Genomic DNA, 10,394 nt, shown 5'->3' on the forward strand with positions numbered 1-10,394 from the left:
AAGGAAGGAGGAAAGGAGAGAGGAAGGAAGAACGGAAGGAAGGAAGGAAGGAAGGAAGGAAGGAAGGAAGGAAGGAAGGAAGGAAGGAAGGAAGGAGTTAGCTTGCAGATAGAAAAATGGCTGCACAGTTAAGATTGTTTGCCCTACAATCATGAGGCCTGGGATCCAGCTCCCAGCTCCCATGTAACAAGCCACTGTTCCCCACAAGCACCTGTACCCCAGTGCCAAGTGGAGAGAGGCAGGGAGATGTCTGGGATTTGCTGGTTTCCAGCCTAACCGAGGCATAAACGTCAGGTTCAAGAGGCTCTGCCTAAGAGGAACAGTTAAAGAGGATGCAGGATGCCCCCCATCTTTTTTGGCCTCTGTGTGCATGCAAAGGCAAACTCTTACACACAGAAACAAATGAAAATCTTTCATAAAAATAATAGGCTCCAGCAAGATGGCTCAGTGGGTAAGGGCACTTGCCACAAAAGCCTGGTGACATGAATTCAGTGCCTGCAACCCAAGTATAGGTTGGAGAGAACAAAATCCATGGCATTGTCCTTTGACATGGACATTTCAATAGCATGTGTGCATCCCACTCAAACACACGACGTACAACTGTAACACAGCAGTACCACAAAAACTCAGCAATTCAGAGAAATGTATTTCTTTAAAAATCTATATACTGGCCAGGTATGGTGGCACATGCCATTAATCCCATCACTTGAAGCAGAAGTAGGTGAATCTTTGTGAGTTCTGGGACAGCCTGGTCTACCTAGTGAGTCCTGTATCAGTCAAAGACAAAACAAAACGAAACAAACAAACAAAAAAAAAACCCCAAGAAACTATATACTTAGATATATCTCAAAGGAATTCAACTGAGTATACGAAAAAAAATCTCAAAATGTTAAGACTTGTGATGTGACTAGCAGAACATGCTTGAAATGATAATTACAGAGACACAGATGAGATCAGTGGTTGCCACGGGCAAGGGAGGGCTCCTGTGCGTCTAGGAAGGGGGAATGCGAGGACCCACGTGGGGATGGAGCAGTTTGTGCTGTCACTGTGTTTGTTGACTGCTCCAGGAGTTTACATTTGATAAACTGCATAGAACTTGATCCCACCCATGCTGTACTGGTGTGAAGCAAACACATACTGAGCTGGTGATCTCCGAGAACCACACTAATGTGAATTTCTTGAGCTAGAGATTACACTATAGGTATCCCTATAGGACAAAACTGGGTGAAGAACACACAGAATTTTTCTGCATAATTTTTTTTTGCAAGCACCTGTGGATTTGTAACTTTTCCCAAAATTAACAGTTAAAAAGGGAAAACCAGAGACGTAGCTCAGTGGTAACTGCTTAGCAACCATAGGGCTTAGGTTCGATGATCAGTGTTGAGAGAGTACAATGAATTAAATTATTTCTTTTGAAAGTTAAAAATGCACAACAGAGCATTTTGAGTGAAAGAGATTCTGAAAGTGACACACCCCGGGGCCAAGGTGTGGCTCCATGGCGGAGCACTTTCCTAGTACACACAAAGCCCTGGGAATCTTCAGCACTAAAGGAGAAAAATAATGCTTTACGGTTGTAAACACCGGATCCTGGAGAGGCAGTTCAAGCAGTTAAGAGTGCTGGCTGCTGTTCCAGAGGACACATGGCAGCTCACGAGCACCTGTAACTCTGGTCCCAAGGGATCCCACACCCTCTTCTGACCTCCCTAGACACCAGGCTCGCAGTAGTGCATAGTCATGTATGCAGGCAAAACATCCATACATATAAAAAGATTTTGAGGTTGTAAAACAATGTAATTCCATCCTTGCAAAAGCAAGCTGCCTTTCTTACATGTGCAAAAGTGGAAGGTGTACCTCTGTGTAGGAACGACATCACTTCTCTGCCTCCTTCGTCTGGGCTCCTCAGACTTACCCATATGCTACACTTGCACGTCTCTGTAGTAATCTGGACAGCTTAGACATTTCCATCTTTCAAATATAAACAGCAAGTTAAGAAACAACCACAAAAAGCTGTAAAACACAAAACAGTCCTCCATTCTGCAAGTCCAGCAGCTACTCTGTGGCCTGCGGGAGACTCCCTTTCTTGGAGTCTGCTCAAGCTAGCTTCTGATGTTTCTTTAAACAAATGTAGACAGATAAGACTTCTGCCATCAACGATGCAAAGTGGCGCCTGGGCCGTACTAGTCTGCCTTCTGCTCTTTCTCTTGAAAACACATCTGGGACAGTCTGCTACAGCTGTATCCAGGGAAGCCACCTCTCCAACTGCAAGTGCTAATGCTATCTTAGGGATGAGTCAGGATTTAGCTCACAGCCCTCTGTGACTAACATTGAACGGGGCAGGGATTCTAAACGCTCTGGCCGGTTCTAGTCTTTTGCCTTTACAAACAAGCATCCAGGCTAGGGAGTTGTTCAGTGGTAGAGCACTTGCTGAGCACAACCAGGCCCTGGGTCCCATCCCCAGTGCTGCCAGAAACAAAAAAGAGTTGTCACTGTGTGTGTGTGTCACCCCAACATGTGCAGGTTCACCATTTGCACACCGGGGTACAATGTACCTATTGCTTTATAAGAAGTTTCTGTAACAGGAAAATCAGCCCCTGTCTATTACATAAACACAAATAGTTTCTAGTCTGATATTTATTTTTTTTAACATCACATGGTCTTTTATTTTGTGATGTAGAAGCATCATTTTTAATCTTTTGATTTGTTTTGAGGCAGGGTCACACACTGCATAGCTAGCCTCAAACTCACTTTGTAGCCGAGGCTGGTCACCATCCTAGTATCCACCTGCCTCCACTTCCCAAGTTCTGAGATCACCGGCATGCACCCCTAAACCTGGGTTTTTGTGGTGCGGGGAATCAAATCTAGGCTTAGTAAAATGTTAGGCAAAGCACTCTACAAACTGAGCTGCATTCCTAGCCCGCAGTTTTCCCTAATACTATATTAATATATCAGCCAGTTTTAAGAGAGGAATTGAGCTAGGTTGCTAGATGACATGATTCACTTACCTTCTTGAGATCTAAGAGAAGGGATGCGGGGCAAGCTTTGGGAAGACTGAGGAGGCTCTGGAAGGGACAACATGAGCTGTTTCCATTGAGACAGCCAGGACCTGGTAGTGCAGAAGACCTCAGCTGACAGAACTATTAGCGGAGAAACTGAAACCCAGTGGGCAGAAGTATTCGACCTTGAGGGGCTGGGCCCTGAGGCTTGGTATCCAGGCCTTAGCTATACCACTCCCAAGCAGACACAGAGAGAGGAGCAGCCTGACTCCGTGTATAAAAATCAAGGCCAGAGCAGAAGTCCTCCCTCCCAAACAGACAGAAGTTGTGGTTTCTACCTCACTCCCAGGGTAAACCACTACCTTTACTGTAACCTCCAGGTACCTTTCCTGGCCCTGCTGAGCAGGACCCCATGCACCACCACCCTGTCCCCTCAGCCATCAGGTTTCCAACCCTGTAACTCATCACTTGAAGCCCCCTGAGAAACAGAAATCCATGTCCTGACTTTCCAGATGGTTCCAAGAGACTGCAAGACAACATACGCCATGAAAGCAAAAGGTTTGCTTAGGGTTCAGTGGCAGCCTGGTACCTAAGCTAGGACCCAAACCTGGGCTCCAGACTCTAAAGCCAGCATCAGCTTCCCAAAGGTGGCTGGAGAGTCAAGTGGAAGTAGACAAGACTTATTTTAGGTCAACGGGGAGATTAAGATATCTGTGAACAAAAGAAAGATCTTAGAAAGCTCTGGATTTAATAAACAAACAGCTCCACTATCCAGTGCCCAGGCTGTGTGACACTGGGTTAAGAACTTGGGCTCAGCCAGGCAGTGGTGGCACATACCTTTAATCCCAGCACGCAGGAGGCAGAGGCAGGCAGCTCTTTGTGAGTTCGAGACCAGCCTAGTCTACAAGAGCTAGTTCTAGGACAGGCTCCAAAACTATAGAGAAATCATGTCTCAAAAAAACCAAAAAAAAAAAAAAAAAAAAAAAAAAGGAACTTGGCCTCAATGACCCTCCAAGTTTCTCATGTGTAAAATGTGGCCAAAGCGACCTACTTCCCCGGAAGAACTCAAATAACCCCTTCCAGAATCCTTATTTGTGGGAATCAGGCCCTGCCTTAGGTCTGGTTCTCTAACTAAAGGCCTTGGGCAGGAAGGCATCTGTGCCTGAGGCTTGGGAGCCCCTGTTTCCTCCCCAGAACAGATCACAGATCATGCACCCCACCAGCAGCACCAGGGCACGCCCAGCACAATGTTCCTATATACATGCTCCCTCACACCCCTGCCAACCACAGGAAGGGACCCTGATTCTGGCTTCCTCTAGCTGCCTCTGGCCTGGGTGAGAAATATGCCAGTGTGGGTCAGCAAACCACAGCCCACAGAGATGCCACTATGAGCTGGTGCCACAGCTGGGCAAGGAAAGCCACAGCAAAACACCAGGGAGTCGACTTTCTCTGAGACACTGTGTCCAGGCTGCTCAGGAACTTCACCAGTTCCCATTCGCCGGACACAGAAGCAGAGCATCTAACGGTCCACACTCTGTCACCTAAGACTCACATTACAGGGCTTTATAGGTGAGAAACTGGGGTCCCAGAAAGCTAGGCCCCAAAGCAGCCATGCCTTGACTCCAGCAGCTACTTCTGAAAGCAAGGGTTTCTTTAGAATTAGAAGGAGGCAGATCCCTAGCTCAAGACGCCTGTGATGTCCTGAGGCCTGTACACCTGGGAAGGGGCTCGTGGGATCTGCGGATGGGAACAACCGGTGGGAGGGTGGAGGGGTCTAGGGGACTAACCTGTGGCAGCTGCTGCTGTCAGGTCCTCACAGCTGTCTTGATTCAGCCTTCCAGCGTCTGCAGGGAGAAAAGGAAGTTGGGGGAGCAGAGAGCTGTGGCTTCTCTGTTCACCTCAGCTCCTTGTCCCCTCGCTTCTCTGGTCTCACTTCGCCCTATGCTCATGCCTCACTTCTCCTTTCATGGTAGCAGCCTCTGTTTCCTCTGAGCTGTTGGCCAAACCAAGGTCTTCTTGAGCTCACTCTGGGGCCCCTCCCATACTTCCTGGGAGGGGAGTGGGGTAGGGGTGGGCTGGAACTCCAAAAGATGTGCCGGGAAGGACAGCGTGGTAACGTGGAGGGTTCGAGATGCTGGCTGGCAGCTCTGCAACCTTGGGCAAGCTATGGCTCCTCCCTGAGTCTCAGTTTCCCCATTTACAGAAAGGGGGAAATGGCCTATGACTGCATGACAACCGGTGGGATCGATCCAGAGATCTAAGGCTGGGAAATGCTGGGTTCAAGTTCCAAGCCTCCCATGAGCTAGGAGAGTGGGGGTAATGTCTTTAAACTGACTGAGCTTCAATATCCCCTCTGTAAGATGGAGGTGCTGGTAGTAATATCTCGGGGTGGGGACATATCAACAATAAGACCGACAAGTGTTACAGGTGCTGAGATGATCGCCTAGAGAGGATAAAGACCCAGCTCCAGGTAGCCCAGGGCAGAGCTCAGAAAGTATGGCCAGAGCAGCAGGGGAAGCGAAGCTGACCAGCCTCTCCGTTAGCCAGAACTCTCACAATCCTACCCTATAACACCAGCCTCGCTCTCTACAGAGCCCTAAAGAGATGAGGAAGTGATTCAGGGATGGGGAGTAGAGATGCTGTCCCTTGCCCAGTCTATCCAAATCCCTGGGGAAACCATGACCTAACAACAGGCCTTCTACTTCTGGGTATGGAGGGGAGGATAGAGATCCAGCCAAAGGGAGAAAGCAGAGAGGTACCAGCACAGTGTCCCTCCTCTCTGCCACCCAAACCAGCTCACAGCACAGCTCACAGTGGGTGCAGTGGGCTCAGAGGGAAAAAGGGGCACCGCCCCCCTCCCCAGATGCCATCAAAGGTTTTGCAGGAACCCTGCTACAACTGTGTCTCAACTCCTTGGCCACACTCCCACTGGGTGACTTAGATAAGCATTTACCCTGTTTGGATGTTGGGTTTTTTTTTTGTTTTTTTTGTTTTTTGTTTTTTTGCCTTGTTATTGTCTTTTGTGGTACTTGGCCTCAGCCTCAGGGCCTTGTGCACACAGGGCAAGTATCTGCACACTGAACCACACCCCTAGCTCCCTTGTCCCCTTGCTTTAGCTTTTTGTTTTGTTTTGGTTTTTGGCCATTATAACCAGACATTCATCTACTGGCCTTTCATATCAGCGGTCTCTCTGGCTGCCTCCAAGACAGAACTGAACGGCCAACTCCTTCCTGCTCCCCAGTAAGCAGTTGCCCTGAAGGCATAGATAGAGCTCTGATCCCAGGTCTCCATAGTCCCTCTGTTTCCTACCTCACTGTTCTTGCCTCAGCTTGGGATGCTTGTTACCCTTGCATACGACACGTTAGAGCTCACCTTCAGACACTCTCGTGTTCAGACGCCAGGAACGGCTCCCTATTGCCTTCTTGATCTGCTCTCCAGCTCCTGCCTAGCTCTGTCCATGCCAGCCACATTCAGCCATGTCTGCTCTGCACCAGCTGTGACACTCCCCCTTCCCCCAAACCATTGTGGAGTCTGCAGCATGAAGAGACAAATCGGTGCCTTCCTCAGAGGGGCACGAGGTCTTCGCCATCCCTTGACAAGGGCCTCCCCCCATGGGGGATCTGTGAAGGACCGTGAGCCTGACTGGACATGAGAACAGGTGATTAACACCATGACTGAGTCATTTGCATTCCAAATCTCCCCCACTCTTGGTGGTGATCAGAAGCCTCCAATCAGAGACAAAATGTCTTTAGCCTCTTTCTGATGAGCACAGACGTTCTGACCTGCTGTGTTCCTCCTGATTTGGGTCAGTTCCCCTTCCTAAAGCAACCTGGCAGTAGCCATATTGAGGCAGCGCTTGGTGGGGACACCCAATCTCCATAGCACACCACAGCCCAGGAGTTCTGGGCTCCAGTCAGCCTTCTGGAGTATCTGGGACTACCTCTGTGCCTGCTGGGGTTTAGGTTTTAGGTTTTCTAACCCAGACATATAGTCCCTCCCCCACCCCATATTTTTCACTCTTTTATTAAACACAGAAAGCAAGATCTCTGAGCTGAGCTTGGTGGTGGGCACATACCTGTAACTCCAGCACTCAGGAGGGCGCCACAGGAGGCCTTCAGTTCAAAGCCAGACTCAGCCACAGAGTGAATGAGCACTGGTCTCTCAAAAAAAGAAAAAAAGAAAAAAAAGAAAGAAAGAAATCTTAATTTAAAAGTTTAACTGTGGTACTATATGCATATATATGACAAAATTTGCTATTTTATCCATTTATAGCTATAGAGTTCTACAACATGAAGTAATACACTGTTGTGCAGCCAACACCATTGTCTATCCCCAAGCCTTTTTGGTTTTCCCAAAGACAATGCCCCTTTCACCAGACCCAAAGGTCTGGCGATCACTCTTTCTTTCTTTTCTTTTTTTCTTTCTTTCTTTTTTTTCTTTTGTTTTTGAGACAGGGTTTCTCTGTGGTTTTGGAGCCTGTCCTGGAACTAGCTCTTGTAGACCAGGCTGGTCTCGAACTCACAGAGATCCGCCTGCCTCTGCCTCCCGAGTGCTCTTTTCTTTTTTTAAAATTAATTAATTAATTAATTAGAGACAGGGTATCTCTGTGTAACAGTTTAGCTGTCCTGGAACTCGCTCTGTGGATCAGGCTGGCCTCGAACTCATAGTGATCAACCTGCCTCTGCCTCCTGAGTGCTGGGATTAAAGGTATGCCAACACCACACCCGGCTGAAACACTCTAATGTGTCTCTGTAAGTGCAACAACTGTAAGGCTCTTATAACCAGGATCTCCCAGTGGGTGTGTCCTTCTCTGACTGGCTGACTCCACAGTGCCCACTATCGAGAGTCAGTCATGTTAAACTAAATGTCCTTCCAGATGGAGCTGATGGCATGTGCCTGTGATCCCAGCATTTGGGAGGCCAAGGCAGGAGGACCAGGAATTCAAGGTCGTCATTAGCTGTGTACCAAGACTAAGGCCAAAGTGAACTACAGGAGCCTGTTTCCTGCCCTCGGGGGAATAGGCAGTAAAATCAAAGGTTCGAAGCCAGCCTGGGCTATATAACCTTTGGAAAAACTATCCTTTTAAGATGTTTAATAATACTTCACTGTGTATAGGCACAGTTTTTCTACCCATTCACCTATGATGGTCAGGGTTTCCTGCTGCTTCCTGACTGCTGTTAACACCGCCAGTGCACACGCGTGAACAAACAATCTTTTTGGACAAAGAGAACGTTTCTAGCTAAATTTTATTTATTTCATTTTGTTGAGATAGGGACTTACTATGTAACCTTTGGCTGGCTTGAAACTTACTATGTAGACTGGGCTGGTCTTGAACTCAGAGACTTGTCTGCTTCTACCTCCTGAGTGTTGGGATTAAAGGCATATGCCATAGGTGGGCCGGTGGTGGCGCATGCCTTTAATTCCAGCACTCGGGAGGCAGAGGCAGGTGGATCTCTGGGAGTTCGAGGCCAGCCTGATCTACAAGAGCTAGTTCCGGGCATATGCCACCACACACAGCTTTCTAGCTAAATTTTAAGAGTATTCTTTTGTTTGAATGCTATTCATTTTAATGGATTTTCTTCTATTTATAGCAACTTATACACGGATCTTTTATTTACTCTAATAATATGAAGCATTTCCTTATAATATACTTACATTCTAAAAAGTAAAATGACTCAAAAAAAGTCAATGGCAAAGATATAACAGCAGGGGTATAGAAGAAATAATACAGGCCATTATCAGTCTCCAGCATCTTGAGTCCAAAAGACAGAACCCCATGTCCTGTCCCCTTGGTGGGGGAGGCTAAAATCAGATTAGTATTTCACCAGAGATGCCTGGAGAAGTGACAGTGACCAAACTGAGAGATATGGGCTCTGTGACTTCCAGGGTGAACCTAAGCCAACCATTGTTTCTGATATTCACTGGGTTCACTGTGACATGACACCCAGTATACAGGATAGCTGTGCAGCTAGGTAACTGGTGGGGGCTGTCCAGCCTATGGCTTTTCATGAGTGGCTCCCCTCACACCACACCCTATGCAAAACACACACACACACACACACACACACACACACACACACACACACACACACCCCAGGGCGGTATTCAGCACTTCTTCTCCAAAGAGAGAGGGCTCAGTTGTGATGAAATACACCATCAGCCTTCCACCATTTACCACCTCCAAACACCAGGGAAAGAGCTCTTGATTCAGGGCAGTCACCGCTGGGACATCCTGTCTCAAAGGGACAGCTCACTGCTGTGAGATCCTATCTGAGCCAAAAGCCAATCTGACTTTTCATTTTCCCCACTCTAAAAGGAAGACATCTTTGCCTTGAGTTTTCAAGGTGTGGCTCTCCCAAGTTGCACCTGGACGGGAAGCAGAGGGCAGCCCCCCACCCACCCCCCGGGTCTGCAGGCTGGTAATCTGTTGACGCTAAACACAAGCATTCCCACCCAAACACGTCTCCCGCAGATTACAGCAGCTGTCGAGCATCCGCCACACACTACCCACACAGCAAGTGACAAGTGAAACTACAGAACTTGCAAAAATCTGTGGGATTTCACGAAGTCGGTGGAGGCGAAGCAGAAAAGGGAGCAGAAGACCACAGAGTGGTCTATGGGGGAAGTGACTGCCTTCAAAAACAAGTACTGAACTCTCAGAAGATGCTGAGGAGCTGGCTCAGAGGTTAAGAACACGTGATGCTGTTTCAGAGGGCCCCAGTTTGGTTCCCAGCACCCTCCTGGTAGCTCACAACAACTATCTGTAACTCATTTCAGGGGATCTGACCCCATCTTCTGATCTCCAAGAGCACCAGATACACACATGGCGCTCTTGGGGCGGGGGGGGGGGAAGGATTCAAAGTGATCCTTGTTTCTGAGGCAGCCCTTGTCTGTTTTGTAAGATAGGGTTTCTCTACAATAGTCCTGGCTGTCTTGTAACTCACTATGTAGGTAGCACAGGCTGGCCTCGAACTCACAGATGCTGGGATTAAAGTTCCCAAGTGTTGGGATTAAAGGTGTGCACCACCATACCTGGCTAGCCTTGATGGTTTTGGGGGAAAAAAAATCTTACAGCTAATCAGCTAGGAAGGCTGCTCCTGCCCAACTTCCTAAGAAAAACCGTCTTTAACACTCATACTTGATTCGTTCTTCACAAACTATTAAGCACATGACCACAATAAGAATTGAAACATTCTTTAAGCGTTAACAGCACATTTTATTAAATACCCAATATATTTTTTTTATTTTATTGATTTTTAGTGAGCTCTACATTTTTCTCTGCTCTCCTCCCTGTCCCTCCCCCTCCTTCAACCCTCTCCCAAGGTTCCCATGCTCCCAATTTACTCAGAAGACCTTGTCTTTAAATTGAAACATTCTTTTTTTTTTAAAGATTTATTTATT

This window comes from Microtus ochrogaster, chromosome 4 (assembly GCF_000317375.1).
Source record: "Microtus ochrogaster isolate Prairie Vole_2 chromosome 4, MicOch1.0, whole genome shotgun sequence".
Classification (NCBI taxonomy): domain Eukaryota; kingdom Metazoa; phylum Chordata; class Mammalia; order Rodentia; family Cricetidae; genus Microtus; species Microtus ochrogaster.